General features: G+C 43.3%; 66 non-coding genes and 2 pseudogenes across 66 annotated transcripts; all 68 read right to left on the bottom strand.

The window, feature by feature from the left end:
- Nucleotides 1–9: 9 nt before the first annotated feature.
- On the bottom strand, nucleotides 10–128 carry LOC145599587 (5S ribosomal RNA). The gene has a single exon (XR_014103858.1). It is a non-coding gene; the product is annotated as a 5S ribosomal RNA (ribosomal RNA).
- A 200-nt stretch (nucleotides 129–328) lies between these two features.
- LOC145599584 (5S ribosomal RNA) lies at nucleotides 329–447 on the bottom strand. Its single transcript, XR_014103856.1, has one exon. It is a non-coding gene; the product is annotated as a 5S ribosomal RNA (ribosomal RNA).
- A 200-nt stretch (nucleotides 448–647) lies between these two features.
- On the bottom strand, nucleotides 648–766 carry LOC145599583 (5S ribosomal RNA). Its single transcript, XR_014103855.1, has one exon. It is a non-coding gene; the product is annotated as a 5S ribosomal RNA (ribosomal RNA).
- A 200-nt stretch (nucleotides 767–966) lies between these two features.
- Nucleotides 967–1,085, bottom strand: LOC145599582 (5S ribosomal RNA). Its single transcript, XR_014103854.1, has one exon. It is a non-coding gene; the product is annotated as a 5S ribosomal RNA (ribosomal RNA).
- A 200-nt stretch (nucleotides 1,086–1,285) lies between these two features.
- Nucleotides 1,286–1,404, bottom strand: LOC145599581 (5S ribosomal RNA). Its single transcript, XR_014103853.1, has one exon. It is a non-coding gene; the product is annotated as a 5S ribosomal RNA (ribosomal RNA).
- A 200-nt stretch (nucleotides 1,405–1,604) lies between these two features.
- Nucleotides 1,605–1,723, bottom strand: LOC145599771 (5S ribosomal RNA). Its single transcript, XR_014104038.1, has one exon. It is a non-coding gene; the product is annotated as a 5S ribosomal RNA (ribosomal RNA).
- A 200-nt stretch (nucleotides 1,724–1,923) lies between these two features.
- LOC145599580 (5S ribosomal RNA) lies at nucleotides 1,924–2,042 on the bottom strand. The gene has a single exon (XR_014103852.1). It is a non-coding gene; the product is annotated as a 5S ribosomal RNA (ribosomal RNA).
- Nucleotides 2,043–2,242: 200 nt separating this feature from the next.
- LOC145599579 (5S ribosomal RNA) lies at nucleotides 2,243–2,361 on the bottom strand. Its single transcript, XR_014103850.1, has one exon. It is a non-coding gene; the product is annotated as a 5S ribosomal RNA (ribosomal RNA).
- A 200-nt stretch (nucleotides 2,362–2,561) lies between these two features.
- Nucleotides 2,562–2,680, bottom strand: LOC145599578 (5S ribosomal RNA). The gene has a single exon (XR_014103849.1). It is a non-coding gene; the product is annotated as a 5S ribosomal RNA (ribosomal RNA).
- Nucleotides 2,681–2,880: 200 nt separating this feature from the next.
- LOC145599577 (5S ribosomal RNA) lies at nucleotides 2,881–2,999 on the bottom strand. The gene has a single exon (XR_014103848.1). It is a non-coding gene; the product is annotated as a 5S ribosomal RNA (ribosomal RNA).
- A 200-nt stretch (nucleotides 3,000–3,199) lies between these two features.
- LOC145599576 (5S ribosomal RNA) lies at nucleotides 3,200–3,318 on the bottom strand. The gene has a single exon (XR_014103847.1). It is a non-coding gene; the product is annotated as a 5S ribosomal RNA (ribosomal RNA).
- A 200-nt stretch (nucleotides 3,319–3,518) lies between these two features.
- On the bottom strand, nucleotides 3,519–3,637 carry LOC145599575 (5S ribosomal RNA). The gene has a single exon (XR_014103846.1). It is a non-coding gene; the product is annotated as a 5S ribosomal RNA (ribosomal RNA).
- A 199-nt stretch (nucleotides 3,638–3,836) lies between these two features.
- On the bottom strand, nucleotides 3,837–3,955 carry LOC145599734 (5S ribosomal RNA). The gene has a single exon (XR_014104002.1). It is a non-coding gene; the product is annotated as a 5S ribosomal RNA (ribosomal RNA).
- Nucleotides 3,956–4,155: 200 nt separating this feature from the next.
- Nucleotides 4,156–4,274, bottom strand: LOC145599573 (5S ribosomal RNA). The gene has a single exon (XR_014103843.1). It is a non-coding gene; the product is annotated as a 5S ribosomal RNA (ribosomal RNA).
- Nucleotides 4,275–4,474: 200 nt separating this feature from the next.
- LOC145599572 (5S ribosomal RNA) lies at nucleotides 4,475–4,593 on the bottom strand. Its single transcript, XR_014103842.1, has one exon. It is a non-coding gene; the product is annotated as a 5S ribosomal RNA (ribosomal RNA).
- Nucleotides 4,594–4,793: 200 nt separating this feature from the next.
- Nucleotides 4,794–4,912, bottom strand: LOC145599782 (5S ribosomal RNA). The gene has a single exon (XR_014104049.1). It is a non-coding gene; the product is annotated as a 5S ribosomal RNA (ribosomal RNA).
- A 200-nt stretch (nucleotides 4,913–5,112) lies between these two features.
- LOC145599720 (5S ribosomal RNA) lies at nucleotides 5,113–5,231 on the bottom strand. Its single transcript, XR_014103989.1, has one exon. It is a non-coding gene; the product is annotated as a 5S ribosomal RNA (ribosomal RNA).
- Nucleotides 5,232–5,431: 200 nt separating this feature from the next.
- Nucleotides 5,432–5,550, bottom strand: LOC145599674 (5S ribosomal RNA). Its single transcript, XR_014103944.1, has one exon. It is a non-coding gene; the product is annotated as a 5S ribosomal RNA (ribosomal RNA).
- A 200-nt stretch (nucleotides 5,551–5,750) lies between these two features.
- On the bottom strand, nucleotides 5,751–5,869 carry LOC145599750 (5S ribosomal RNA). The gene has a single exon (XR_014104017.1). It is a non-coding gene; the product is annotated as a 5S ribosomal RNA (ribosomal RNA).
- A 200-nt stretch (nucleotides 5,870–6,069) lies between these two features.
- Nucleotides 6,070–6,188, bottom strand: LOC145599706 (5S ribosomal RNA). The gene has a single exon (XR_014103976.1). It is a non-coding gene; the product is annotated as a 5S ribosomal RNA (ribosomal RNA).
- A 200-nt stretch (nucleotides 6,189–6,388) lies between these two features.
- LOC145599790 (5S ribosomal RNA) lies at nucleotides 6,389–6,507 on the bottom strand. Its single transcript, XR_014104057.1, has one exon. It is a non-coding gene; the product is annotated as a 5S ribosomal RNA (ribosomal RNA).
- A 200-nt stretch (nucleotides 6,508–6,707) lies between these two features.
- LOC145599749 (5S ribosomal RNA) lies at nucleotides 6,708–6,826 on the bottom strand. The gene has a single exon (XR_014104016.1). It is a non-coding gene; the product is annotated as a 5S ribosomal RNA (ribosomal RNA).
- A 200-nt stretch (nucleotides 6,827–7,026) lies between these two features.
- Nucleotides 7,027–7,145, bottom strand: LOC145599705 (5S ribosomal RNA). Its single transcript, XR_014103975.1, has one exon. It is a non-coding gene; the product is annotated as a 5S ribosomal RNA (ribosomal RNA).
- Nucleotides 7,146–7,345: 200 nt separating this feature from the next.
- On the bottom strand, nucleotides 7,346–7,464 carry LOC145599789 (5S ribosomal RNA). Its single transcript, XR_014104056.1, has one exon. It is a non-coding gene; the product is annotated as a 5S ribosomal RNA (ribosomal RNA).
- A 200-nt stretch (nucleotides 7,465–7,664) lies between these two features.
- LOC145599748 (5S ribosomal RNA) lies at nucleotides 7,665–7,783 on the bottom strand. The gene has a single exon (XR_014104015.1). It is a non-coding gene; the product is annotated as a 5S ribosomal RNA (ribosomal RNA).
- Nucleotides 7,784–7,983: 200 nt separating this feature from the next.
- On the bottom strand, nucleotides 7,984–8,102 carry LOC145599704 (5S ribosomal RNA). The gene has a single exon (XR_014103974.1). It is a non-coding gene; the product is annotated as a 5S ribosomal RNA (ribosomal RNA).
- Nucleotides 8,103–8,302: 200 nt separating this feature from the next.
- LOC145599788 (5S ribosomal RNA) lies at nucleotides 8,303–8,421 on the bottom strand. Its single transcript, XR_014104055.1, has one exon. It is a non-coding gene; the product is annotated as a 5S ribosomal RNA (ribosomal RNA).
- Nucleotides 8,422–8,621: 200 nt separating this feature from the next.
- Nucleotides 8,622–8,740, bottom strand: LOC145599746 (5S ribosomal RNA). The gene has a single exon (XR_014104013.1). It is a non-coding gene; the product is annotated as a 5S ribosomal RNA (ribosomal RNA).
- Nucleotides 8,741–8,940: 200 nt separating this feature from the next.
- Nucleotides 8,941–9,059, bottom strand: LOC145599703 (5S ribosomal RNA). The gene has a single exon (XR_014103973.1). It is a non-coding gene; the product is annotated as a 5S ribosomal RNA (ribosomal RNA).
- Nucleotides 9,060–9,259: 200 nt separating this feature from the next.
- Nucleotides 9,260–9,378, bottom strand: LOC145599787 (5S ribosomal RNA). The gene has a single exon (XR_014104054.1). It is a non-coding gene; the product is annotated as a 5S ribosomal RNA (ribosomal RNA).
- A 200-nt stretch (nucleotides 9,379–9,578) lies between these two features.
- LOC145599702 (5S ribosomal RNA) lies at nucleotides 9,579–9,697 on the bottom strand. The gene has a single exon (XR_014103972.1). It is a non-coding gene; the product is annotated as a 5S ribosomal RNA (ribosomal RNA).
- Nucleotides 9,698–9,897: 200 nt separating this feature from the next.
- On the bottom strand, nucleotides 9,898–10,016 carry LOC145599701 (5S ribosomal RNA). The gene has a single exon (XR_014103971.1). It is a non-coding gene; the product is annotated as a 5S ribosomal RNA (ribosomal RNA).
- A 200-nt stretch (nucleotides 10,017–10,216) lies between these two features.
- Nucleotides 10,217–10,335, bottom strand: LOC145599699 (5S ribosomal RNA). Its single transcript, XR_014103969.1, has one exon. It is a non-coding gene; the product is annotated as a 5S ribosomal RNA (ribosomal RNA).
- A 200-nt stretch (nucleotides 10,336–10,535) lies between these two features.
- On the bottom strand, nucleotides 10,536–10,642 carry LOC145599822 (5S ribosomal RNA; annotated as a pseudogene).
- Nucleotides 10,643–10,841: 199 nt separating this feature from the next.
- Nucleotides 10,842–10,960, bottom strand: LOC145599571 (5S ribosomal RNA). The gene has a single exon (XR_014103841.1). It is a non-coding gene; the product is annotated as a 5S ribosomal RNA (ribosomal RNA).
- Nucleotides 10,961–11,160: 200 nt separating this feature from the next.
- LOC145599698 (5S ribosomal RNA) lies at nucleotides 11,161–11,279 on the bottom strand. Its single transcript, XR_014103968.1, has one exon. It is a non-coding gene; the product is annotated as a 5S ribosomal RNA (ribosomal RNA).
- A 200-nt stretch (nucleotides 11,280–11,479) lies between these two features.
- On the bottom strand, nucleotides 11,480–11,598 carry LOC145599570 (5S ribosomal RNA). The gene has a single exon (XR_014103840.1). It is a non-coding gene; the product is annotated as a 5S ribosomal RNA (ribosomal RNA).
- A 200-nt stretch (nucleotides 11,599–11,798) lies between these two features.
- On the bottom strand, nucleotides 11,799–11,917 carry LOC145599697 (5S ribosomal RNA). Its single transcript, XR_014103967.1, has one exon. It is a non-coding gene; the product is annotated as a 5S ribosomal RNA (ribosomal RNA).
- Nucleotides 11,918–12,117: 200 nt separating this feature from the next.
- LOC145599696 (5S ribosomal RNA) lies at nucleotides 12,118–12,236 on the bottom strand. The gene has a single exon (XR_014103966.1). It is a non-coding gene; the product is annotated as a 5S ribosomal RNA (ribosomal RNA).
- Nucleotides 12,237–12,436: 200 nt separating this feature from the next.
- On the bottom strand, nucleotides 12,437–12,555 carry LOC145599695 (5S ribosomal RNA). Its single transcript, XR_014103965.1, has one exon. It is a non-coding gene; the product is annotated as a 5S ribosomal RNA (ribosomal RNA).
- Nucleotides 12,556–12,755: 200 nt separating this feature from the next.
- LOC145599728 (5S ribosomal RNA) lies at nucleotides 12,756–12,874 on the bottom strand. The gene has a single exon (XR_014103997.1). It is a non-coding gene; the product is annotated as a 5S ribosomal RNA (ribosomal RNA).
- Nucleotides 12,875–13,073: 199 nt separating this feature from the next.
- On the bottom strand, nucleotides 13,074–13,192 carry LOC145599569 (5S ribosomal RNA). Its single transcript, XR_014103838.1, has one exon. It is a non-coding gene; the product is annotated as a 5S ribosomal RNA (ribosomal RNA).
- A 200-nt stretch (nucleotides 13,193–13,392) lies between these two features.
- LOC145599694 (5S ribosomal RNA) lies at nucleotides 13,393–13,511 on the bottom strand. The gene has a single exon (XR_014103964.1). It is a non-coding gene; the product is annotated as a 5S ribosomal RNA (ribosomal RNA).
- Nucleotides 13,512–13,711: 200 nt separating this feature from the next.
- LOC145599693 (5S ribosomal RNA) lies at nucleotides 13,712–13,830 on the bottom strand. Its single transcript, XR_014103963.1, has one exon. It is a non-coding gene; the product is annotated as a 5S ribosomal RNA (ribosomal RNA).
- Nucleotides 13,831–14,030: 200 nt separating this feature from the next.
- LOC145599821 (5S ribosomal RNA) lies at nucleotides 14,031–14,137 on the bottom strand (annotated as a pseudogene).
- A 200-nt stretch (nucleotides 14,138–14,337) lies between these two features.
- On the bottom strand, nucleotides 14,338–14,456 carry LOC145599568 (5S ribosomal RNA). The gene has a single exon (XR_014103837.1). It is a non-coding gene; the product is annotated as a 5S ribosomal RNA (ribosomal RNA).
- Nucleotides 14,457–14,656: 200 nt separating this feature from the next.
- LOC145599567 (5S ribosomal RNA) lies at nucleotides 14,657–14,775 on the bottom strand. The gene has a single exon (XR_014103836.1). It is a non-coding gene; the product is annotated as a 5S ribosomal RNA (ribosomal RNA).
- Nucleotides 14,776–14,975: 200 nt separating this feature from the next.
- LOC145599804 (5S ribosomal RNA) lies at nucleotides 14,976–15,094 on the bottom strand. Its single transcript, XR_014104071.1, has one exon. It is a non-coding gene; the product is annotated as a 5S ribosomal RNA (ribosomal RNA).
- A 200-nt stretch (nucleotides 15,095–15,294) lies between these two features.
- LOC145599757 (5S ribosomal RNA) lies at nucleotides 15,295–15,413 on the bottom strand. The gene has a single exon (XR_014104024.1). It is a non-coding gene; the product is annotated as a 5S ribosomal RNA (ribosomal RNA).
- Nucleotides 15,414–15,613: 200 nt separating this feature from the next.
- On the bottom strand, nucleotides 15,614–15,732 carry LOC145599727 (5S ribosomal RNA). Its single transcript, XR_014103996.1, has one exon. It is a non-coding gene; the product is annotated as a 5S ribosomal RNA (ribosomal RNA).
- Nucleotides 15,733–15,932: 200 nt separating this feature from the next.
- Nucleotides 15,933–16,051, bottom strand: LOC145599566 (5S ribosomal RNA). The gene has a single exon (XR_014103835.1). It is a non-coding gene; the product is annotated as a 5S ribosomal RNA (ribosomal RNA).
- Nucleotides 16,052–16,251: 200 nt separating this feature from the next.
- Nucleotides 16,252–16,370, bottom strand: LOC145599565 (5S ribosomal RNA). Its single transcript, XR_014103834.1, has one exon. It is a non-coding gene; the product is annotated as a 5S ribosomal RNA (ribosomal RNA).
- Nucleotides 16,371–16,570: 200 nt separating this feature from the next.
- Nucleotides 16,571–16,689, bottom strand: LOC145599686 (5S ribosomal RNA). The gene has a single exon (XR_014103957.1). It is a non-coding gene; the product is annotated as a 5S ribosomal RNA (ribosomal RNA).
- A 200-nt stretch (nucleotides 16,690–16,889) lies between these two features.
- Nucleotides 16,890–17,008, bottom strand: LOC145599692 (5S ribosomal RNA). Its single transcript, XR_014103962.1, has one exon. It is a non-coding gene; the product is annotated as a 5S ribosomal RNA (ribosomal RNA).
- A 201-nt stretch (nucleotides 17,009–17,209) lies between these two features.
- Nucleotides 17,210–17,324, bottom strand: LOC145599812 (5S ribosomal RNA). The gene has a single exon (XR_014104077.1). It is a non-coding gene; the product is annotated as a 5S ribosomal RNA (ribosomal RNA).
- A 201-nt stretch (nucleotides 17,325–17,525) lies between these two features.
- LOC145599691 (5S ribosomal RNA) lies at nucleotides 17,526–17,644 on the bottom strand. The gene has a single exon (XR_014103961.1). It is a non-coding gene; the product is annotated as a 5S ribosomal RNA (ribosomal RNA).
- Nucleotides 17,645–17,845: 201 nt separating this feature from the next.
- LOC145599772 (5S ribosomal RNA) lies at nucleotides 17,846–17,965 on the bottom strand. Its single transcript, XR_014104039.1, has one exon. It is a non-coding gene; the product is annotated as a 5S ribosomal RNA (ribosomal RNA).
- Nucleotides 17,966–18,166: 201 nt separating this feature from the next.
- Nucleotides 18,167–18,285, bottom strand: LOC145599738 (5S ribosomal RNA). Its single transcript, XR_014104006.1, has one exon. It is a non-coding gene; the product is annotated as a 5S ribosomal RNA (ribosomal RNA).
- A 200-nt stretch (nucleotides 18,286–18,485) lies between these two features.
- Nucleotides 18,486–18,604, bottom strand: LOC145599564 (5S ribosomal RNA). The gene has a single exon (XR_014103832.1). It is a non-coding gene; the product is annotated as a 5S ribosomal RNA (ribosomal RNA).
- Nucleotides 18,605–18,804: 200 nt separating this feature from the next.
- Nucleotides 18,805–18,923, bottom strand: LOC145599562 (5S ribosomal RNA). The gene has a single exon (XR_014103830.1). It is a non-coding gene; the product is annotated as a 5S ribosomal RNA (ribosomal RNA).
- Nucleotides 18,924–19,123: 200 nt separating this feature from the next.
- LOC145599561 (5S ribosomal RNA) lies at nucleotides 19,124–19,242 on the bottom strand. The gene has a single exon (XR_014103829.1). It is a non-coding gene; the product is annotated as a 5S ribosomal RNA (ribosomal RNA).
- A 199-nt stretch (nucleotides 19,243–19,441) lies between these two features.
- LOC145599560 (5S ribosomal RNA) lies at nucleotides 19,442–19,560 on the bottom strand. The gene has a single exon (XR_014103828.1). It is a non-coding gene; the product is annotated as a 5S ribosomal RNA (ribosomal RNA).
- Nucleotides 19,561–19,759: 199 nt separating this feature from the next.
- On the bottom strand, nucleotides 19,760–19,878 carry LOC145599559 (5S ribosomal RNA). Its single transcript, XR_014103826.1, has one exon. It is a non-coding gene; the product is annotated as a 5S ribosomal RNA (ribosomal RNA).
- A 199-nt stretch (nucleotides 19,879–20,077) lies between these two features.
- On the bottom strand, nucleotides 20,078–20,196 carry LOC145599558 (5S ribosomal RNA). The gene has a single exon (XR_014103825.1). It is a non-coding gene; the product is annotated as a 5S ribosomal RNA (ribosomal RNA).
- Nucleotides 20,197–20,395: 199 nt separating this feature from the next.
- LOC145599557 (5S ribosomal RNA) lies at nucleotides 20,396–20,514 on the bottom strand. The gene has a single exon (XR_014103824.1). It is a non-coding gene; the product is annotated as a 5S ribosomal RNA (ribosomal RNA).
- A 199-nt stretch (nucleotides 20,515–20,713) lies between these two features.
- LOC145599556 (5S ribosomal RNA) lies at nucleotides 20,714–20,832 on the bottom strand. Its single transcript, XR_014103823.1, has one exon. It is a non-coding gene; the product is annotated as a 5S ribosomal RNA (ribosomal RNA).
- A 200-nt stretch (nucleotides 20,833–21,032) lies between these two features.
- LOC145599802 (5S ribosomal RNA) lies at nucleotides 21,033–21,150 on the bottom strand. The gene has a single exon (XR_014104069.1). It is a non-coding gene; the product is annotated as a 5S ribosomal RNA (ribosomal RNA).
- A 201-nt stretch (nucleotides 21,151–21,351) lies between these two features.
- On the bottom strand, nucleotides 21,352–21,469 carry LOC145599805 (5S ribosomal RNA). The gene has a single exon (XR_014104072.1). It is a non-coding gene; the product is annotated as a 5S ribosomal RNA (ribosomal RNA).
- Between the last annotated feature and the right edge of the window lie 221 nt (nucleotides 21,470–21,690).

Genomic DNA, 21,690 nt, shown 5'->3' with positions numbered 1-21,690 from the left:
GCAAAAAAAGGGGTGCAACACGAGGACTTCCCAGGAGGTCACCCATCCTAGTACTACTCTCGCCCAAGCACGCTTAACTGCGGAGTTCTGATGGGATCCGGTGCATTAGTGCTGGTATGATCGCACCCATTTACTTATCGCTCTAACTTGTATTTATACTCTTTCCCGCCTCCGGTTTCTTTCGAAATGCCGTAACTTTGTGCCCGATCGTCCGAATTAAATATTTTTTTTTCCGAATTGGTTATTTTTTCTAGATCTACGCGCCTCAAACCATTTCCCATCTCAAAGTAACCAAAAACGAAAAAAAATTCCAAATTTGGCAAAAAAAGGGGTGCAACACGAGGACTTCCCAGGAGGTCACCCATCCTAGTACTACTCTCGCCCAAGCACGCTTAACTGCGGAGTTCTGATGGGATCCGGTGCATTAGTGCTGGTATGATCGCACCCATTTACTTATCGCTCTAACTTGTATTTATACTCTTTCCCGCCTCCGGTTTCTTTCGAAATGCCGTAACTTTGTGCCCGATCGTCCGAATTAAATATTTTTTTTTCCGAATTGGTTATTTTTTCTAGATCTACGCGCCTCAAACCATTTCCCATCTCAAAGTAACCAAAAACGAAAAAAAATTCCAAATTTGGCAAAAAAAGGGGTGCAACACGAGGACTTCCCAGGAGGTCACCCATCCTAGTACTACTCTCGCCCAAGCACGCTTAACTGCGGAGTTCTGATGGGATCCGGTGCATTAGTGCTGGTATGATCGCACCCATTTACTTATCGCTCTAACTTGTATTTATACTCTTTCCCGCCTCCGGTTTCTTTCGAAATGCCGTAACTTTGTGCCCGATCGTCCGAATTAAATATTTTTTTTTCCGAATTGGTTATTTTTTCTAGATCTACGCGCCTCAAACCATTTCCCATCTCAAAGTAACCAAAAACGAAAAAAAATTCCAAATTTGGCAAAAAAAGGGGTGCAACACGAGGACTTCCCAGGAGGTCACCCATCCTAGTACTACTCTCGCCCAAGCACGCTTAACTGCGGAGTTCTGATGGGATCCGGTGCATTAGTGCTGGTATGATCGCACCCATTTACTTATCGCTCTAACTTGTATTTATACTCTTTCCCGCCTCCGGTTTCTTTCGAAATGCCGTAACTTTGTGACCGATCGTCCGAATTAAATATTTTTTTTTCCGAATTGGTTATTTTTTCTAGATCTACGCGCCTCAAACCATTTCCCATCTCAAAGTAACCAAAAACGAAAAAAAATTCCAAATTTGGCAAAAAAAGGGGTGCAACACGAGGACTTCCCAGGAGGTCACCCATCCTAGTACTACTCTCGCCCAAGCACGCTTAACTGCGGAGTTCTGATGGGATCCGGTGCATTAGTGCTGGTATGATCGCACCCATTTACTTATCGCTCTAACTTGTATTTATACTCTTTCCCGCCTCCGGTTTCTTTCGAAATGCCGTAACTTTGTGCCCGATCGTCCGAATTAAATATTTTTTTTTCCGAATTGGTTATTTTTTCTAGATCTACGCGCCTCAAACCATTTCCCATCTCAAAGTAACCAAAAACGAAAAAAAATTCCAAATTTGGCAAAAAAAGGGGTGCAACACGAGGACTTCCCAGGAGGTCACCCATCCTAGTACTACTCTCGCCCAACCACGCTTAACTGCGGAGTTCTGATGGGATCCGGTGCATTAGTGCTGGTATGATCGCACCCATTTACTTATCGCTCTAACTTGTATTTATACTCTTTCCCGCCTCCGGTTTCTTTCGAAATGCCGTAACTTTGTGCCCGATCGTCCGAATTAAATATTTTTTTTTCCGAATTGGTTATTTTTTCTAGATCTACGCGCCTCAAACCATTTCCCATCTCAAAGTAACCAAAAACGAAAAAAAATTCCAAATTTGGCAAAAAAAGGGGTGCAACACGAGGACTTCCCAGGAGGTCACCCATCCTAGTACTACTCTCGCCCAAGCACGCTTAACTGCGGAGTTCTGATGGGATCCGGTGCATTAGTGCTGGTATGATCGCACCCATTTACTTATCGCTCTAACTTGTATTTATACTCTTTCCCGCCTCCGGTTTCTTTCGAAATGCCGTAACTTTGTGCCCGATCGTCCGAATTAAATATTTTTTTTTCCAAATTTGTTATTTTTTCTAGATCTACGCGCCTCAAACCATTTCCCATCTCAAAGTAACCAAAAACGAAAAAAAATTCCAAATTTGGCAAAAAAAGGGGTGCAACACGAGGACTTCCCAGGAGGTCACCCATCCTAGTACTACTCTCGCCCAAGCACGCTTAACTGCGGAGTTCTGATGGGATCCGGTGCATTAGTGCTGGTATGATCGCACCCATTTACTTATCGCTCTAACTTGTATTTATACTCTTTCCCGCCTCCGGTTTCTTTCGAAATGCCGTAACTTTGTGCCCGATCGTCCGAATTAAATATTTTTTTTTCCGAATTGGTTATTTTTTCTAGATCTACGCGCCTCAAACCATTTCCCATCTCAAAGTAACCAAAAACGAAAAAAAATTCCAAATTTGGCAAAAAAAGGGGTGCAACACGAGGACTTCCCAGGAGGTCACCCATCCTAGTACTACTCTCGCCCAAGCACGCTTAACTGCGGAGTTCTGATGGGATCCGGTGCATTAGTGCTGGTATGATCGCACCCATTTACTTATCGCTCTAACTTGTATTTATACTCTTTCCCGCCTCCGGTTTCTTTCGAAATGCCGTAACTTTGTGCCCGATCGTCCGAATTAAATATTTTTTTTTCCGAATTGGTTATTTTTTCTAGATCTACGCGCCTCAAACCATTTCCCATCTCAAAGTAACCAAAAACGAAAAATAATTCCAAATTTGGCAATAAAAGGGGTGCAACACGAGGACTTCCCAGGAGGTCACCCATCCTAGTACTACTCTCGCCCAAGCACGCTTAACTGCGGAGTTCTGATGGGATCCGGTGCATTAGTGCTGGTATGATCGCACCCATTTACTTATCGCTCTAACTTGTATTTATACTCTTTCTCGCCTCCGGTTTCTTTCGAAATGCCGTAACTTTGTGCCCGATCGTCCGAATTAAATATTTTTTTTTCCGAATTGGTTATTTTTTCTAGATCTACGCGCCTCAAACCATTTCCCATCTCAAAGTAACCAAAAACGAAAAAAAATTCCAAATTTGGCAAAAAAAGGGGTGCAACACGAGGACTTCCCAGGAGGTCACCCATCCTAGTACTACTCTCGCCCAAGCACGCTTAACTGCGGAGTTCTGATGGGATCCGGTGCATTAGTGCTGGTATGATCGCACCCATTTACTTATCGCTCTAACTTGTATTTATACTCTTTCCCGCCTCCGGTTTCTTTCGAAATGCCGTAACTTTGTGCCCGATCGTCCGAATTATATATTTTTTTTTCCGAATTGGTTATTTTTTCTAGATCTACGCGCCTCAAACCATTTCCCATCTCAAAGTAACCAAAAACGAAAAAAAATTCCAAATTTGGCAAAAAAAGGGGTGCAACACGAGGACTTCCCAGGAGGTCACCCATCCTAGTACTACTCTCGCCCAAGCACGCTTAACTGCGGAGTTCTGATGGGATCCGGTGCATTAGTGCTGGTATGATCGCACCCATTTACTTATCGCTCTAACTTGTATTTATACTCTTTCCCGCCTCCGGTTTCTTTCGAAATGCCGTAACTTTGTGCCCGATCGTCCGAATTAAATATTTTTTTTTCCGAATTGGTTATTTTTTCTGATCTACGCGCCTCAAACCATTTCCCATCTCAAAGTAACCAAAAACGAAAAAAAATTCCAATTTTGGCAAAAAAAGGGGTGCAACACGAGGACTTCCCAGGAGGTCACCCATCCTAGTACTACTCTCGCCCAAGCACGCTTAACTGCGGAGTTCTGGTGGGATCCGGTGCATTAGTGCTGGTATGATCGCACCCATTTACTTATCGCTCTAACTTGTATTTATACTCTTTCCCGCCTCCGGTTTCTTTCGAAATGCCGTAACTTTGTGCCCGATCGTCCGAATTAAATATTTTTTTTTCCGAATTGGTTATTTTTTCTAGATCTACGCGCCTCAAACCATTTCCCATCTCAAAGTAACCAAAAACGAAAAAAAATTCCAAATTTGGCAAAAAAAGGGGTGCAACACGAGGACTTCCCAGGAGGTCACCCATCCTAGTACTACTCTCGCCCAAGCACGCTTAACTGCGGAGTTCTGATGGGATCCGGTGCATTAGTGCTGGTATGATCGCACCCATTTACTTATCGCTCTAACTTGTATTTATACTCTTTCCCGCCTCCGGTTTCTTTCGAAATGCCGTAACTTTGTGCCCGATCGTCCGAATTAAATATTTTTTTTTCCAAATTTGTTATTTTTTCTAGATCTACGCGCCTCAAACCATTTCCCATCTCAAAGTAACCAAAAACGAAAAAAAATTCCAAATTTGGCAAAAAAAGGGGTGCAACACGAGGACTTCCCAGGAGGTCACCCATCCTAGTACTACTCTCGCCCAAGCACGCTTAACTGCGGAGTTCTGATGGGATCCGGTGCATTAGTGCTGGTATGATCGCACCCATTTACTTATCGCTCTAACTTGTATTTATACTCTTTCCCGCCTCCGGTTTCTTTCGAAATGCCGTAACTTTGTGCCCGATCGTCCGAATTAAATATTTTTTTTTCCGAATTGGTTATTTTTTCTAGATCTACGCGCCTCAAACCATTTCCCATCTCAAAGTAACCAAAAACGAAAAAAAATTCCAAATTTGGCAAAAAAAGGGGTGCAACACGAGGACTTCCCAGGAGGTCACCCATCCTAGTACTACTCTCGCCCAAGCACGCTTAACTGCGGAGTTATGATGGGATCCGGTGCATTAGTGCTGGTATGATCGCACCCATTTACTTATCGCTCTAACTTGTATTTATACTCTTTCCCGCCTCCGGTTTCTTTCGAAATGCCGTAACTTTGTGCCCGATCGTCCGAATTAAATATTTTTTTTTCCGAATTGGTTATTTTTTCTAGATCTACGCGCCTCAAACCATTTCCCATCTCAAAGTAACCAAAAACGAAAAAAAATTCCAAATTTGGCAAAAAAAGGGGTGCAACACGAGGACTTCCCAGGAGGTCACCCATCCTAGTACTACTCTCGCCCAAGCACGCTTAACTACGGAGTTCTGATGGGATCCGGTGCATTAGTGCTGGTGTGATCGCACCCATTTACTTATCGCTCTAACTTGTATTTATACTCTTTCCCGCCTCCGGTTTCTTTCGAAATGCCGTAACTTTGTGCCCGATCGTCCGAATTAAATATTTTTTTTTCCGAATTGGTTATTTTTTCTAGATCTACGCGCCTCAAACCATTTCCCATCTCAAAGTAACCAAAAACGAAAAAAAATTCCAAATTTGGCAAAAAAAGGGGTGCAACACGAGGACTTCCCAGGAGGTCACCCATCCTAGTACTACTCTCGCCCAAGCACGCTTAACTGCGGAGTTCTAATGGGATCCGGTGCATTAGTGCTGGTATGATCGCACCCATTTACTTATCGCTCTAACTTGTATTTATACTCTTTCCCGCCTCCGGTTTCTTTCGAAATGCCGTAACTTTGTGCCCGATCGTCCGAATTAAATATTTTTTTTTCCGAATTGGTTATTTTTTCTAAATCTACGCGCCTCAAACCATTTCCCATCTCAAAGTAACCAAAAACGAAAAAAAATTCCAAATTTGGCAAAAAAAGGGGTGCAACACGAGGACTTCCCAGGAGGTCACCCATCCTAGTACTACTCTCGCCCAAGCACGCTTAACTGCGGAGTTCTGATGGGATCCGGTGCATTAGTGCTGGTGTGATCGCACCAATTTACTTATCGCTCTAACTTGTATTTATACTCTTTCCCGCCTCCGGTTTCTTTCGAAATGCCGTAACTTTGTGCCCGATCGTCCGAATTAAATATTTTTTTTTCCGAATTGGTTATTTTTTCTAGATCTACGCGCCTCAAACCATTTCCCATCTCAAAGTAACCAAAAACGAAAAAAAATTCCAAATTTGGCAAAAAAAGGGGTGCAACACGAGGACTTCCCAGGAGGTCACCCATCCTAGTACTACTCTCGCCCAAGCACGCTTAACTGCGGAGTTCTGATGGGATCCGGTGCATTAGTGCTGGTGTGATCGCACCCATTTACTTATCGCTCTAACTTGTATTTATACTCTTTCCCGCCTCCGGTTTCTTTCGAAATGCCGTAACTTTGTGCCCGATCGTCCGAATTAAATATTTTTTTTTCCGAATTGGTTATTTTTTCTAGATCTACGCGCCTCAAACCATTTCCCATCTCAAAGTAACCAAAAACGAAAAAAAATTCCAAATTTGGCAAAAAAAGGGGTGCAACACGAGGACTTCCCAGGAGGTCACCCATCCTAGTACTACTCTCGCCCAAGCACGCTTAACTGCGGAGTTCTGATGGGAGCCGGTGCATTAGTGCTGGTGTGATCGCACCCATTTACTTATCGCTCTAACTTGTATTTATACTCTTTCCCGCCTCCGGTTTCTTTCGAAATGCCGTAACTTTGTGCCCGATCGTCCGAATTAAATATTTTTTTTTCCGAATTGGTTATTTTTTCTAGATCTACGCGCCTCAAACCATTTCCCATCTCAAAGTAACCAAAAACGAAAAAAAATTCCAAATTTGGCAAAAAAAGGGGTGCAACACGAGGACTTCCCAGGAGGTCACCCATCCTAGTACTACTCTCGCCCAAGCACGCTTAACTGCGGAGTTCTGATGGGATCCGGTGCATTAGTGCTGGTGTGATCGCACCAATTTACTTATCGCTCTAACTTGTATTTATACTCTTTCCCGCCTCCGGTTTCTTTCGAAATGCCGTAACTTTGTGCCCGATCGTCCGAATTAAATATTTTTTTTTCCGAATTGGTTATTTTTTCTAGATCTACGCGCCTCAAACCATTTCCCATCTCAAAGTAACCAAAAACGAAAAAAAATTCCAAATTTGGCAAAAAAAGGGGTGCAACACGAGGACTTCCCAGGAGGTCACCCATCCTAGTACTACTCTCGCCCAAGCACGCTTAACTGCGGAGTTCTGATGGGATCCGGTGCATTAGTGCTGGTGTGATCGCACCCATTTACTTATCGCTCTAACTTGTATTTATACTCTTTCCCGCCTCCGGTTTCTTTCGAAATGCCGTAACTTTGTGCCCGATCGTCCGAATTAAATATTTTTTTTTCCGAATTGGTTATTTTTTCTAGATCTACGCGCCTCAAACCATTTCCCATCTCAAAGTAACCAAAAACGAAAAAAAATTCCAAATTTGGCAAAAAAAGGGGTGCAACACGAGGACTTCCCAGGAGGTCACCCATCCTAGTACTACTCTCGCCCAAGCACGCTTAACTGCGGAGTTCTGATGGGAGCCGGTGCATTAGTGCTGGTGTGATCGCACCCATTTACTTATCGCTCTAACTTGTATTTATACTCTTTCCCGCCTCCGGTTTCTTTCGAAATGCCGTAACTTTGTGCCCGATCGTCCGAATTAAATATTTTTTTTTCCGAATTGGTTATTTTTTCTAGATCTACGCGCCTCAAACCATTTCCCATCTCAAAGTAACCAAAAACGAAAAAAAATTCCAAATTTGGCAAAAAAAGGGGTGCAACACGAGGACTTCCCAGGAGGTCACCCATCCTAGTACTACTCTCGCCCAAGCACGCTTAACTGCGGAGTTCTGATGGGATCCGGTGCATTAGTGCTGGTGTGATCGCACCAATTTACTTATCGCTCTAACTTGTATTTATACTCTTTCCCGCCTCCGGTTTCTTTCGAAATGCCGTAACTTTGTGCCCGATCGTCCGAATTAAATATTTTTTTTTCCGAATTGGTTATTTTTTCTAGATCTACGCGCCTCAAACCATTTCCCATCTCAAAGTAACCAAAAACGAAAAAAAATTCCAAATTTGGCAAAAAAAGGGGTGCAACACGAGGACTTCCCAGGAGGTCACCCATCCTAGTACTACTCTCGCCCAAGCACGCTTAACTGCGGAGTTCTGATGGGATCCGGTGCATTAGTGCTGGTGTGATCGCACCCATTTACTTATCGCTCTAACTTGTATTTATACTCTTTCCCGCCTCCGGTTTCTTTCGAAATGCCGTAACTTTGTGCCCGATCGTCCGAATTAAATATTTTTTTTTCCGAATTGGTTATTTTTTCTAGATCTACGCGCCTCAAACCATTTCCCATCTCAAAGTAACCAAAAACGAAAAAAAATTCCAAATTTGGCAAAAAAAGGGGTGCAACACGAGGACTTCCCAGGAGGTCACCCATCCTAGTACTACTCTCGCCCAAGCACGCTTAACTGCGGAGTTCTGATGGGAGCCGGTGCATTAGTGCTGGTGTGATCGCACCCATTTACTTATCGCTCTAACTTGTATTTATACTCTTTCCCGCCTCCGGTTTCTTTCGAAATGCCGTAACTTTGTGCCCGATCGTCCGAATTAAATATTTTTTTTTCCGAATTGGTTATTTTTTCTAGATCTACGCGCCTCAAACCATTTCCCATCTCAAAGTAACCAAAAACGAAAAAAAATTCCAAATTTGGCAAGAAAAGGGGTGCAACACGAGGACTTCCCAGGAGGTCACCCATCCTAGTACTACTCTCGCCCAAGCACGCTTAACTGCGGAGTTCTGATGGGATCCGGTGCATTAGTGCTGGTGTGATCGCACCAATTTACTTATCGCTCTAACTTGTATTTATACTCTTTCCCGCCTCCGGTTTCTTTCGAAATGCCGTAACTTTGTGCCCGATCGTCCGAATTAAATATTTTTTTTTCCGAATTGGTTATTTTTTCTAGATCTACGCGCCTCAAACCATTTCCCATCTCAAAGTAACCAAAAACGAAAAAAAATTCCAAATTTGGCAAAAAAAGGGGTGCAACACGAGGACTTCCCAGGAGGTCACCCATCCTAGTACTACTCTCGCCCAAGCACGCTTAACTGCGGAGTTCTGATGGGATCCGGTGCATTAGTGCTGGTGTGATCGCACCCATTTACTTATCGCTCTAACTTGTATTTATACTCTTTCCCGCCTCCGGTTTCTTTCGAAATGCCGTAACTTTGTGCCCGATCGTCCGAATTAAATATTTTTTTTTCCGAATTGGTTATTTTTTCTAGATCTACGCGCCTCAAACCATTTCCCATCTCAAAGTAACCAAAAACGAAAAAAAATTCCAAATTTGGCAAAAAAAGGGGTGCAACACGAGGACTTCCCAGGAGGTCACCCATCCTAGTACTACTCTCGCCCAAGCACGCTTAACTGCGGAGTTCTGATGGGAGCCGGTGCATTAGTGCTGGTGTGATCGCACCCATTTACTTATCGCTCTAACTTGTATTTATACTCTTTCCCGCCTCCGGTTTCTTTCGAAATGCCGTAACTTTGTGCCCGATCGTCCGAATTAAATATTTTTTTTTCCGAATTGGTTATTTTTTCTAGATCTACGCGCCTCAAACCATTTCCCATCTCAAAGTAACCAAAAACGAAAAAAAATTCCAAATTTGGCAAAAAAAGGGGTGCAACACGAGGACTTCCCAGGAGGTCACCCATCCTAGTACTACTCTCGCCCAAGCACGCTTAACTGCGGAGTTCTGATGGGATCCGGTGCATTAGTGCTGGTGTGATCGCACCCATTTACTTATCGCTCTAACTTGTATTTATACTCTTTCCCGCCTCCGGTTTCTTTCGAAATGCCGTAACTTTGTGCCCGATCGTCCGAATTAAATATTTTTTTTTCCGAATTGGTTATTTTTTCTAGATCTACGCGCCTCAAACCATTTCCCATCTCAAAGTAACCAAAAACGAAAAAAAATTCCAAATTTGGCAAAAAAAGGGGTGCAACACGAGGACTTCCCAGGAGGTCACCCATCCTAGTACTACTCTCGCCCAAGCACGCTTAACTGCGGAGTTCTGATGGGATCCGGTGCATTAGTGCTGGTGTGATCGCACCCATTTACTTATCGCTCTAACTTGTATTTATACTCTTTCCCGCCTCCGGTTTCTTTCGAAATGCCGTAACTTTGTGCCCGATCGTCCGAATTAAATATTTTTTTTTCCGAATTGGTTATTTTTTCTAGATCTACGCGCCTCAAACCATTTCCCATCTCAAAGTAACCAAAAACGAAAAAAAATTCCAAATTTGGCAAAAAAAGGGGTGCAACACGAGGACTTCCCAGGAGGTCACCCATCCTAGTACTACTCTCGCCCAAGCACGCTTAACTGCGGAGTTCTGATGGGATCCGGTGCATTAGTGCTGGTGTGATCGCACCCATTTACTTATCGCTCTAACTTGTATTTATACTCTTTCCCGCCTCCGGTTTCTTTCGAAATGCCGTAACTTTGTGCCCGATCGTCCGAATTAAATATTTTTTTTTCCGAATTGGTTATTTTTTCTAGATCTACGCGCCTCAAACCATTTCCCATCTCAAAGTAACCAAAAACGAAAAAAAATTCCAAATTTGGCAAAAAAAGGGGTGCAACACGAGGACTTCCCAGGAGGTCACCCATCCTAGTACTACTCTCGCCCAAGCACAGTTCTGATGGGATCCGGTGCATTAGTGCTGGTATGATCGCACCCATTTACTTATCGCTCTAACTTGTATTTATACTCTTTCCCGCCTCCGGTTTCTTTCGAAATGCCGTAACTTTGTGCCCGATCGTCGAATTAAATATTTTTTATTCCGAATTGGTTATTTTTTCTAGATCTACGCGCCTCAAACCATTTCCCATCTCAAAGTAACCAAAAACGAAAAAAAATTCCAAATTTGGCAAAAAAAGGGGTGCAACACGAGGACTTCCCAGGAGGTCACCCATCCTAGTACTACTCTCGCCCAAGCACGCTTAACTGCGGAGTTCTGATGGGATCCGGTGCATTAGTGCTGGTATGATCGCACCCATTTACTTATCGCTCTAACTTGTATTTATACTCTTTCCCGCCTCCGGTTTCTTTCGAAATGCCGTAACTTTGTGCCCGATCGTCCGAATTAAATATTTTTTTTTCCGAATTGGTTATTTTTTCTAGATCTACGCGCCTCAAACCATTTCCCATCTCAAAGTAACCAAAAACGAAAAAAAATTCCAAATTTGGCAAAAAAAGGGGTGCAACACGAGGACTTCCCAGGAGGTCACCCATCCTAGTACTACTCTCGCCCAAGCACGCTTAACTGCGGAGTTCTGATGGGATCCGGTGCATTAGTGCTGGTGTGATCGCACCCATTTACTTATCGCTCTAACTTGTATTTATACTCTTTCCCGCCTCCGGTTTCTTTCGAAATGCCGTAACTTTGTGCCCGATCGTCCGAATTAAATATTTTTTTTTCCGAATTGGTTATTTTTTCTAGATCTACGCGCCTCAAACCATTTCCCATCTCAAAGTAACCAAAAACGAAAAAAAATTCCAAATTTGGCAAAAAAAGGGGTGCAACACGAGGACTTCCCAGGAGGTCACCCATCCTAGTACTACTCTCGCCCAAGCACGCTTAACTGCGGAGTTCTGATGGGATCCGGTGCATTAGTGCTGGTATGATCGCACCCATTTACTTATCGCTCTAACTTGTATTTATACTCTTTCCCGCCTCCGGTTTCTTTCGAAATGCCGTAACTTTGTGCCCGATCGTCCGAATTAAATATTTTTTTTTCCGAATTGGTTATTTTTTCTAGATCTACGCGCCTCAAACCATTTCCCATCTCAAAGTAACCAAAAACGAAAAAAAATTCCAAATTTGGCAAAAAAAGGGGTGCAACACGAGGACTTCCCAGGAGGTCACCCATCCTAGTACTACTCTCGCCCAAGCACGCTTAACTGCGGAGTTCTGATGGGATCCGGTGCATTAGTGCTGGTGTGATCGCACCCATTTACTTATCGCTCTAACTTGTATTTATACTCTTTCCCGCCTCCGGTTTCTTTCGAAATGCCGTAACTTTGTGCCCGATCGTCCGAATTAAATATTTTTTTTTCCGAATTGGTTATTTTTTCTAGATCTACGCGCCTCAAACCATTTCCCATCTCAAAGTAACCAAAAACGAAAAAAAATTCCAAATTTGGCAAAAAAAGGGGTGCAACACGAGGACTTCCCAGGAGGTCACCCATCCTAGTACTACTCTCGCCCAAGCACGCTTAACTGCGGAGTTCTGATGGGATCCGGTGCATTAGTGCTGGTGTGATCGCACCCATTTACTTATCGCTCTAACTTGTATTTATACTCTTTCCCGCCTCCGGTTTCTTTCGAAATGCCGTAACTTTGTGCCCGATCGTCCGAATTAAATATTTTTTTTTCCGAATTGGTTATTTTTTCTAGATCTACGCGCCTCAAACCATTTCCCATCTCAAAGTAACCAAAAACGAAAAAAAATTCCAAATTTGGCAAAAAAAGGGGTGCAACACGAGGACTTCCCAGGAGGTCACCCATCCTAGTACTACTCTCGCCCAAGCACGCTTAACTGCGGAGTTCTGATGGGATCCGGTGCATTAGTGCTGGTGTGATCGCACCCATTTACTTATCGCTCTAACTTGTATTTATACTCTTTCCCGCCTCCGGTTTCTTTCGAAATGCCGTAACTTTGTGCCCGATCGTCCGAATTAAATATTTTTTTTTCCGAATTGGTTATTTTTTCTAGATCTACGCGCCTCAAACCATTTCCCATCTCAAAGTAACCAAAAACGAAAAAAAATTCCAAATTTGGCAAAAAAAGGGGTGCAACACGAGGACTTCCCAGGAGGTCACCCATCCTAGTACTACTCTCGCCCAAGCACGCTTAACTGCGGAGTTCTGATGGGATCCGATGCATTAGTGCTGGTATGATCGCACCCATTTACTTATCGCTCTAACTTGTATTTATACTCTTTCCCGCCTCCGGTTTCTTTCGAAATGCCGTAACTTTGTGCCCGATCGTCCGAATTAAATATTTTTTTTCCGAATTGGTTATTTTTTCTAGATCTACGCGCCTCAAACCATTTCCCATCTCAAAGTAACCAAAAACGAAAAAAAATTCCAAATTTGGCAAAAAAAGGGGTGCAACACGAGGACTTCCCAGGAGGTCACCCATCCTAGTACTACTCTCGCCCAAGCACGCTTAACTGCGGAGTTCTGATGGGATCCGGTGCATTAGTGCTGGTATGATCGCACCCATTTACTTATCGCTCTAACTTGTATTTATACTCTTTCCCGCCTCCGGTTTCTTTCGAAATGCCATAACTTTGTGCCCGATCGTCCGAATTAAATATTTTTTTTTCCGAATTGGTTATTTTTTCTAGATCTACGCGCCTCAAACCATTTCCCATCTCAAAGTAACCAAAAACGAAAAAAAATTCCAAATTTGGCAAAAAAAGGGGTGCAACACGAGGACTTCCCAGGAGGTCACCCATCCTAGTACTACTCTCGCCCAAGCACGCTTAACTGCGGAGTTCTGATGGGATCCGGTGCATTAGTGCTGGTGTGATCGCACCCATTTACTTATCGCTCTAACTTGTATTTATACTCTTTCCCGCCTCCGGTTTCTTTCGAAATGCCGTAACTTTGTGCCCGATCGTCCGAATTAAATATTTTTTTTTCCGAATTGGTTATTTTTTCTAGATCTACGCGCCTCAAACCATTTCCCATCTCAAAGTAACCAAAAACGAAAAAAAATTCCAAATTTGGCAAAAAAAGGGGTGCAACACGAGGACTTCCCAGGAGGTCACCCATCCTAGTACTACTCTCGCCCAAGCACGCTTAACTGCGGAGTTCTGATGGGATCCGGTGCATTAGTGCTGGTGTGATCGCACCCATTTACTTATCGCTCTAACTTGTATTTATACTCTTTCCCGCCTCCGGTTTCTTTCGAAATGCCGTAACTTTGTGCCCGATCGTCCGAATTAAATATTTTTTTTTCCGAATTGGTTATTTTTTCTAGATCTACGCGCCTCAAACCATTTCCCATCTCAAAGTAACCAAAAACGAAAAAAAATTCCAAATTTGGCAAAAAAAGGGGTGCAACACGAGGACTTCCCAGGAGGTCACCCATCCTAGTACTACTCTCGCCCAAGCACAGTTCTGATGGGATCCGGTGCATTAGTGCTGGTATGATCGCACCCATTTACTTATCGCTCTAACTTGTATTTATACTCTTTCCCGCCTCCGGTTTCTTTCGAAATGCCGTAACTTTGTGCCCGATCGTCCGAATTAAATATTTTTTATTCCGAATTGGTTATTTTTTCTAGATCTACGCGCCTCAAACCATTTCCCATCTCAAAGTAACCAAAAACGAAAAAAAATTCCAAATTTGGCAAAAAAAGGGGTGCAACACGAGGACTTCCCAGGAGGTCACCCATCCTAGTACTACTCTCGCCCAAGCACGCTTAACTGCGGAGTTCTGATGGGATCCGGTGCATTAGTGCTGGTATGATCGCACCCATTTACTTATCGCTCTAACTTGTATTTATACTCTTTCCCGCCTCCGGTTTCTTTCGAAATGCCGTAACTTTGTGCCCGATCGTCCGAATTAAATATTTTTTTTTCCGAATTGGTTATTTTTTCTAGATCTACGCGCCTCAAACCATTTCCCATCTCAAAGTAACCAAAAACGAAAAAAAATTCCAAATTTGGCAAAAAAAGGGGTGCAACACGAGGACTTCCCAGGAGGTCACCCATCCTAGTACTACTCTCGCCCAAGCACGCTTAACTGCGGAGTTCTGATGGGATCCGGTGCATTAGTGCTGGTATGATCGCACCCATTTACTTATCGCTCTAACTTGTATTTATACTCTTTCCCGCCTCCGGTTTATTTCGAAATGCCGTAACTTTGTGCCCGATCGTCCGAATTAAATATTTTTTTTTCCGAATTGGTTATTTTTTCTAGATCTACGCGCCTCAAACCATTTCCCATCTCAAAGTAACCAAAAACGAAAAAAAATTCCAAATTTGGCAAAAAAAGGGGTGCAACACGAGGACTTCCCAGGAGGTCACCCATCCTAGTACTACTCTCGCCCAAGCACGCTTAACTGCGGAGTTCTGATGGGATCCGGTGCATTAGTGCTTTTATGATCGCACCCATTTACTTATCGCTCTAACTTGTATTTATACTCTTTCCCGCCTCCGGTTTCTTTCGAAATGCCGTAACTTTGTGCCCGATCGTCCGAATTAAATATTTTTTTTTCCGAATTGGTTATTTTTTCTAGATCTACGCGCCTCAAACCATTTCCCATCTCAAAGTAACCAAAAACGAAAAAAAATTCCAAATTTGGCAAAAAAAGGGGTGCAACACGAGGACTTCCCAGGAGGTCACCCATCCTAGTACTACTCTCGCCCAAGCACGCTTAAGTGCGGAGTTCTGATGGGATCCGGTGCATTAGTGCTGGTATGATCGCACCCATTTACTTATCGCTCTAACTTGTATTTATACTCTTTCCCGCCTCCGGTTTCTTTCGAAATGCCGTAACTTTGTGCCCGATCGTCCGAATTAAATATTTTTTTTTCCGAATTGGTTATTTTTTCTAGATCTACGCGCCTCAAACCATTTCCCATCTCAAAGTAACCAAAAACGAAAAAAAATTCCAAATTTGGCAAAAAAAGGGGTGCAACACGAGGACTTCCCAGGAGGTCACCCATCCTAGTACTACTCTCGCCCAAGCACGCTTAACTGCGGAGTTCTGATGGGATCCGATGCATTAGTGCTGGTATGATCGCACCCATTTACTTATCGCTCTAACTTGTATTTATACTCTTTCCCGCCTCCGGTTTCTTTCGAAATGCCGTAACTTTGTGCCCGATCGTCCGAATTAAATATTTTTTTTTCCGAATTGGTTATTTTTTCTAGATCTACGCGCCTCAAACCATTTCCCATCTCAAAGTAACCAAAAACGAAAAAAAATTCCAAATTTGGCAAAAAAAGGGGTGCAACACGAGGACTTCCCAGGAGGTCACCCATCCTAGTACTACTCTCGCCCAAGCACGCTTAACTGCGGAGTTCTGATGGGATCCGGTGCATTAGTGCTGGTATGATCGCACCCATTTACTTATCGCTCTAACTTGTATTTATACTCTTTCCCGCCTCCGGTTTCTTTCGAAATGCCGTAACTTTGTGCCCGATCGTCCGAATTAAATATTTTTTTTTCCGAATTGGTTATTTTTTCTAGATCTACGCGCCTCAAACCATTTCCCATCTCAAAGTAACCAAAAACGAAAAAAAATTCCAAATTTGGCAAAAAAAGGGGTGCAACACGAGGACTTCCCAGGAGGTCACCCATCCTAGTACTACTCTCGCCCAAGCACGCTTAACTGCGGAGTTCTGATGGGATCCGGTGCATTAGTGCTGGTATGATCGCACCCATTTACTTATCGCTCTAACTTGTATTTATACTCTTTCCCGCCTCCGGTTTCTTTCGAAATGCCGTAACTTTGTGCCCGATCGTCCGAATTAAATATTTTTTTTTCCGAATTGGTTATTTTTTCTAGATCTACGCGCCTCAAACCATTTCCCATCTCAAAGTAACCAAAAACGAAAAAAAATTCCAAATTTGGCAAAAAAAGGGGTGCAACACGAGGACTTCCCAGGAGGTCACCCATCCTAGTACTACTCTCGCCCAAGCACGCTTAACTGCGGAGTTCTGATGGGATCCGGTGCATTGGTGCTGGTATGATCGCACCCATTTACTTATCGCTCTAACTTGTATTTATACTCTTTCCCGCCTCCGGTTTCTTTCGAAATGCCGTAACTTTGTGCCCGATCGTCCGAATTAAATATTTTTTTTTCCGAATTGGTTATTTTTTCTAGATCTACGCGCCTCAAACCATTTCCCATCTCAAAGTAACCAAAAACGAAAAAAAATTCCAAATTTGGCAAAAAAAGGGGTGCAACACGAGGACTTCCCAGGAGGTCACCCATCCTAGTACTACTCTCGCCCAAGCACGCTTAACTGCGGAGTTCTGATGGGATCCGGTGCATTAGTGCTGGTGTGATCGCACCCATTTACTTATCGCTCTAACTTGTATTTATACTCTTTCCCGCCTCCGGTTTCTTTCGAAATGCCGTAACATTGTGCCCGATCGTCCGAATTAAATATTTTTTTTTCTCGAATTGGTTATTTTTTCTAGATCTACGCGCCTCAAACCATTTCCCATCTCAAAGTAACCAAAAACGAAAAAAAATTCCAAATTTGGCAAAAAAAGGGGTGCAACACGAGGACTTCCCAGGAGGTCACCCATCCTAGTACTACTCTCGCCCAAGCACGCTTAACTGCGGAGTTCTGATGGGATCCGGTAAGTGCTGGTATGATCGCACCCATTTACTTATCGCTCTAACTTGTATTTATACTCTTTCCCGCCTCCGGTTTCTTTCGAAATGCCGTAACTTTGTGCCCGATCGTCCGAATTAAATATTTTTTTTTTCCGAATTGGTTATTTTTTCTAGATCTACGCGCCTCAAACCATTTCCCATCTCAAAGTAACCAAAAACGAAAAAAAATTCCAAATTTGGCAAAAAAAGGGGTGCAACACGAGGACTTCCCAGGAGGTCACCCATCCTAGTACTACTCTCGCCCAAGCACGCTTAACTGCGGAGTTCTGATGGGATCCGGTGCATTAGTGCTGGTGTGATCGCACCCACTTACTTATCGCTCTAACTTGTATTTATACTCTTTCCCGCCTCCGGTTTCTTTCGAGATGCCGTAACTTTGTGCCCGATCGTCCGAATTAAATATTTTTTTTTCTCGAATTGGTTATTTTTTCTAGATCTACGCGCCTCAAACCATTTCCCATCTCAAAGTAACCAAAAACGAAAAAAAATTCCAAATTTGGCAAAAAAAGGGGTGCAACACGAGGACTTCCCAGGAGGTCACCCATCCTAGTACTACTCTCGCCCAAGCACGCTTAACTGCGGAGTTCTGATGGGATCCGGTGCATTAGTGCTGGTATTGATCGCACCCATTTACTTATCGCTCTAACTTGTATTTATACTCTTTCCCGCCTCCGGTTTCTTTCGAAATGCCGTAACTTTGTGCCCGATCGTCCGAATTAAATATTTTTTTTTCCGAATTGGTTATTTTTTCTAGATCTACGCGCCTCAAACCATTTCCCATCTCAAAGTAACCAAAAACGAAAAAAAATTCCAAATTTGGCAAAAAAAAGGGGTGCAACACGAGGACTTCCCAGGAGGTCACCCATCCTAGTACTACTCTCGCCCAAGCACGCTTAACTGCGGAGTTCTGATGGGATCCGGTGCATTAGTGCTGGTATGATCGCACCGATTTACTTATCGCTCTAACTTGTATTTATACTCTTTCCCGCCTCCGGTTTCTTTCGAAATGCCGTAACTTTGTGCCCGATCGTCCGAATTAAATATTTTTTTTTCCGAATTGGTTATTTTTTCTAGATCTACGCGCCTCAAACCATTTCCCATCTCAAAGTAACCAAAAACGAAAAAAAATTCCAAATTTGGCAAAAAAAGGGGTGCAACACGAGGACTTCCCAGGAGGTCACCCATCCTAGTACTACTCTCGCCCAAGCACGCTTAACTGCGGAGTTCTGATGGGATCCGGTGCATTAGTGCTGGTATGATCGCACCCATTTACTTATCGCTCTAACTTGTATTTATACTCTTTCCCGCCTCCGGTTTCTTTCGAAATGCCGTAACTTTGTGCCCGATCGTCCGAATTAAATATTTTTTTTTCCGAATTGGTTATTTTTTCTGGATCTACGCGCCTCAAACCATTTCCCATCTCAAAGTAACCAAAAACGAAAAAAAATTCCAAATTTGGCAAAAAAAGGGGTGCAACACGAGGACTTCCCAGGAGGTCACCCATCCTAGTACTACTCTCGCCCAAGCACGCTTAACTGCGGAGTTCTGATGGGATCCGGTGCATTAGTGCTGGTATGATCGCACCCATTTACTTATCGCTCTAACTTGTATTTATACTCTTTCCCGCCTCCGGTTTCTTTCGAAATGCCGTAACTTTGTGCCCGATCGTCCGAATTAAATATTTTTTTTTCCGAATTGGTTATTTTTTCTAGATCTACGCGCCTCAAACCATTTCCCATCTCAAAGTAACCAAAAACGAAAAAAAATTCCAAATTTGGCAAAAAAAGGGGTGCAACACGAGGACTTCCCAGGAGGTCACCCATCCTAGTACTACTCTCGCCCAAGCACGCTTAACTGCGGAGTTCTGATGGGATCCGGTGCATTAGTGCTGGTATGATCGCACCCATTTACTTATCGCTCTAACTTGTATTTATACTCTTTCCCGCCTCCGGTTTCTTTCGAAATGCCGTAACTTTGTGCCCGATCGTCCGAATTAAATATTTTTTTTCCGAATTGGTTATTTTTTCTAGATCTACGCGCCTCAAACCATTTCCCATCTCAAAGTAACCAAAAACGAAAAAAAATTCCAAATTTGGCAAAAAAAGGGGTGCAACACGAGGACTTCCCAGGAGGTCACCCATCCTAGTACTACTCTCGCCCAAGCACGCTTAACTGCGGAGTTCTGATGGGATCCGGTGCATTAGTGCTGGTATGATCGCACCCATTTACTTATCGCTCTAACTTGTATTTATACTCTTTCCCGCCTCCGGTTTCTTTCGAAATGCCGTAACTTTGTGCCCGATCGTCCGAATTAAATATTTTTTTTTCCGAATTGGTTATTTTTTCTAGATCTACGCGCCTCAAACCATTTCCATCTCAAAGTAACCAAAAACGAAAAAAAATTCCAAATTTGGCAAAAAAAGGGGTGCAACACGAGGACTTCCCAGGAGGTCACCCATCCTAGTACTACTCTCGCCCAAGCACGCTTAACTGCGGAGTTCTGATGGGATCCGGTGCATTAGTGCTGGTATGATCGCACCCATTTACTTATCGCTCTAACTTGTATTTATACTCTTTCCCGCCTCCGGTTTCTTTCGAAATGCCGTAACTTTGTGCCCGATCGTCCGAATTAAATATTTTTTTTTCCGAATTGGTTATTTTTTCTAGATCTACGCGCCTCAAACCATTTCCCATCTCAAAGTAACCAAAAACGAAAAAAAATTCCAAATTTGGCAAAAAAGGGGTGCAACACGAGGACTTCCCAGGAGGTCACCCATCCTAGTACTACTCTCGCCCAAGCACGCTTAACTGCGGAGTTCTGATGGGATCCGGTGCATTAGTGCTGGTATGATCGCACCCATTTACTTATCGCTCTAACTTGTATTTATACTCTTTCCCGCCTCCGGTTTCTTTCGAAATGCCGTAACTTTGTGCCCGATCGTCCGAATTAAATATTTTTTTTCCGAATTGGTTATTTTTTCTAGATCTACGCGCCTCAAACCATTTCCCATCTCAAAGTAACCAAAAACGAAAAAAAATTCCAAATTTGGCAAAAAAAGGGGTGCAACACGAGGACTTCCCAGGAGGTCACCCATCCTAGTACTACTCTCGCCCAAGCACGCTTAACTGCGGAGTTCTGATGGGATCCGGTGCATTAGTGCTGGTATGATCGCACCCATTTACTTATCGCTCTAACTTGTATTTATACTCTTTCCCGCCTCCGGTTTCTTTCGAAATGCCGTAACTTTGTGCCCGATCGTCCGAATTAAATATTTTTTTTTCCGAATTGGTTATTTTTTCTAGATCTACGCGCCTCAAACCATTTCCCATCTCAAAGTAACCAAAAACGAAAAAAATTCCAAATTTGGCAAAAAAAGGGGTGCAACACGAGGACTTCCCAGGAGGTCACCCATCCTAGTACTACTCTCGCCCAAGCACGCTTAACTGCGGAGTTCTGATGGGATCCGGTGCATTAGTGCTGGTATGATCGCACCCATTTACTTATCGCTCTAACTTGTATTTATACTCTTTCCCGCCTCCGGTTTCTTTCGAAATGCCGTAACTTTGTGCCCGATCGTCCGAATTAAATATTTTTTTTTCCGAATTGGTTATTTTTTCTAGATCTACGCGCCTCAAACCATTTCCCATCTCAAAGTAACCAAAAACGAAAAAAAATTCCAAATTTGGCAAAAAAAGGGGTGCAACACGAGGACTTCCCAGGAGGTCACCCATCCTAGTACTACTCTCGCCCAAGCACGCTTAACTGCGAGTTCTGATGGGATCCGGTGCATTAGTGCTGGTATGATCGCACCCATTTACTTATCGCTCTAACTTGTATTTATACTCTTTCCCGCCTCCGGTTTCTTTCGAAATGCCGTAACTTTGTGCCCGATCGTCCGAATTAAATATTTTTTTTTCCGAATTGGTTATTTTTTCTAGATCTACGCGCCTCAAACCATTTCCCATCTCAAAGTAACCAAAAACGAAAAAAAATTCCAAATTTGGCAAAAAAAGGGGTTGCAACACGAGGACTTCCCAGGAGGTCACCCATCCTAGTACTACTCTCGCCCAAGCACGCTTAACTGCGGAGTCTGATGGGATCCGGTGCATTAGTGCTGGTATGATCGCACCCATTTACTTATCGCTCTAACTTGTATTTATACTCTTTCCCGCCTCCGGTTTCTTTCGAATGCCGTAACTTTGTGCCCGATCGTCCGAATTAAATATTTTTTTTTCCGAATTGGTTATTTTTCTAGATCTACGCGCCTCAAACCATTTCCCATCTCAAAGTAAACCCAAAAACGAAAAAAAAATTCCAAATTTGGCAAAAAAAGGGGTGCAACACGAGGACTT

Source organism: Chenopodium album, chromosome 20 (genome assembly GCF_948465745.1).
Source record: "Chenopodium album chromosome 20, dcCheAlbu1.1, whole genome shotgun sequence".
In the NCBI taxonomy this organism is placed as follows: Eukaryota; Viridiplantae; Streptophyta; class Magnoliopsida; order Caryophyllales; family Amaranthaceae; genus Chenopodium; species Chenopodium album.
Note: the sequence above shows the minus strand (reverse complement) of the source record. Positions and strands in the feature narration are given on the sequence as shown.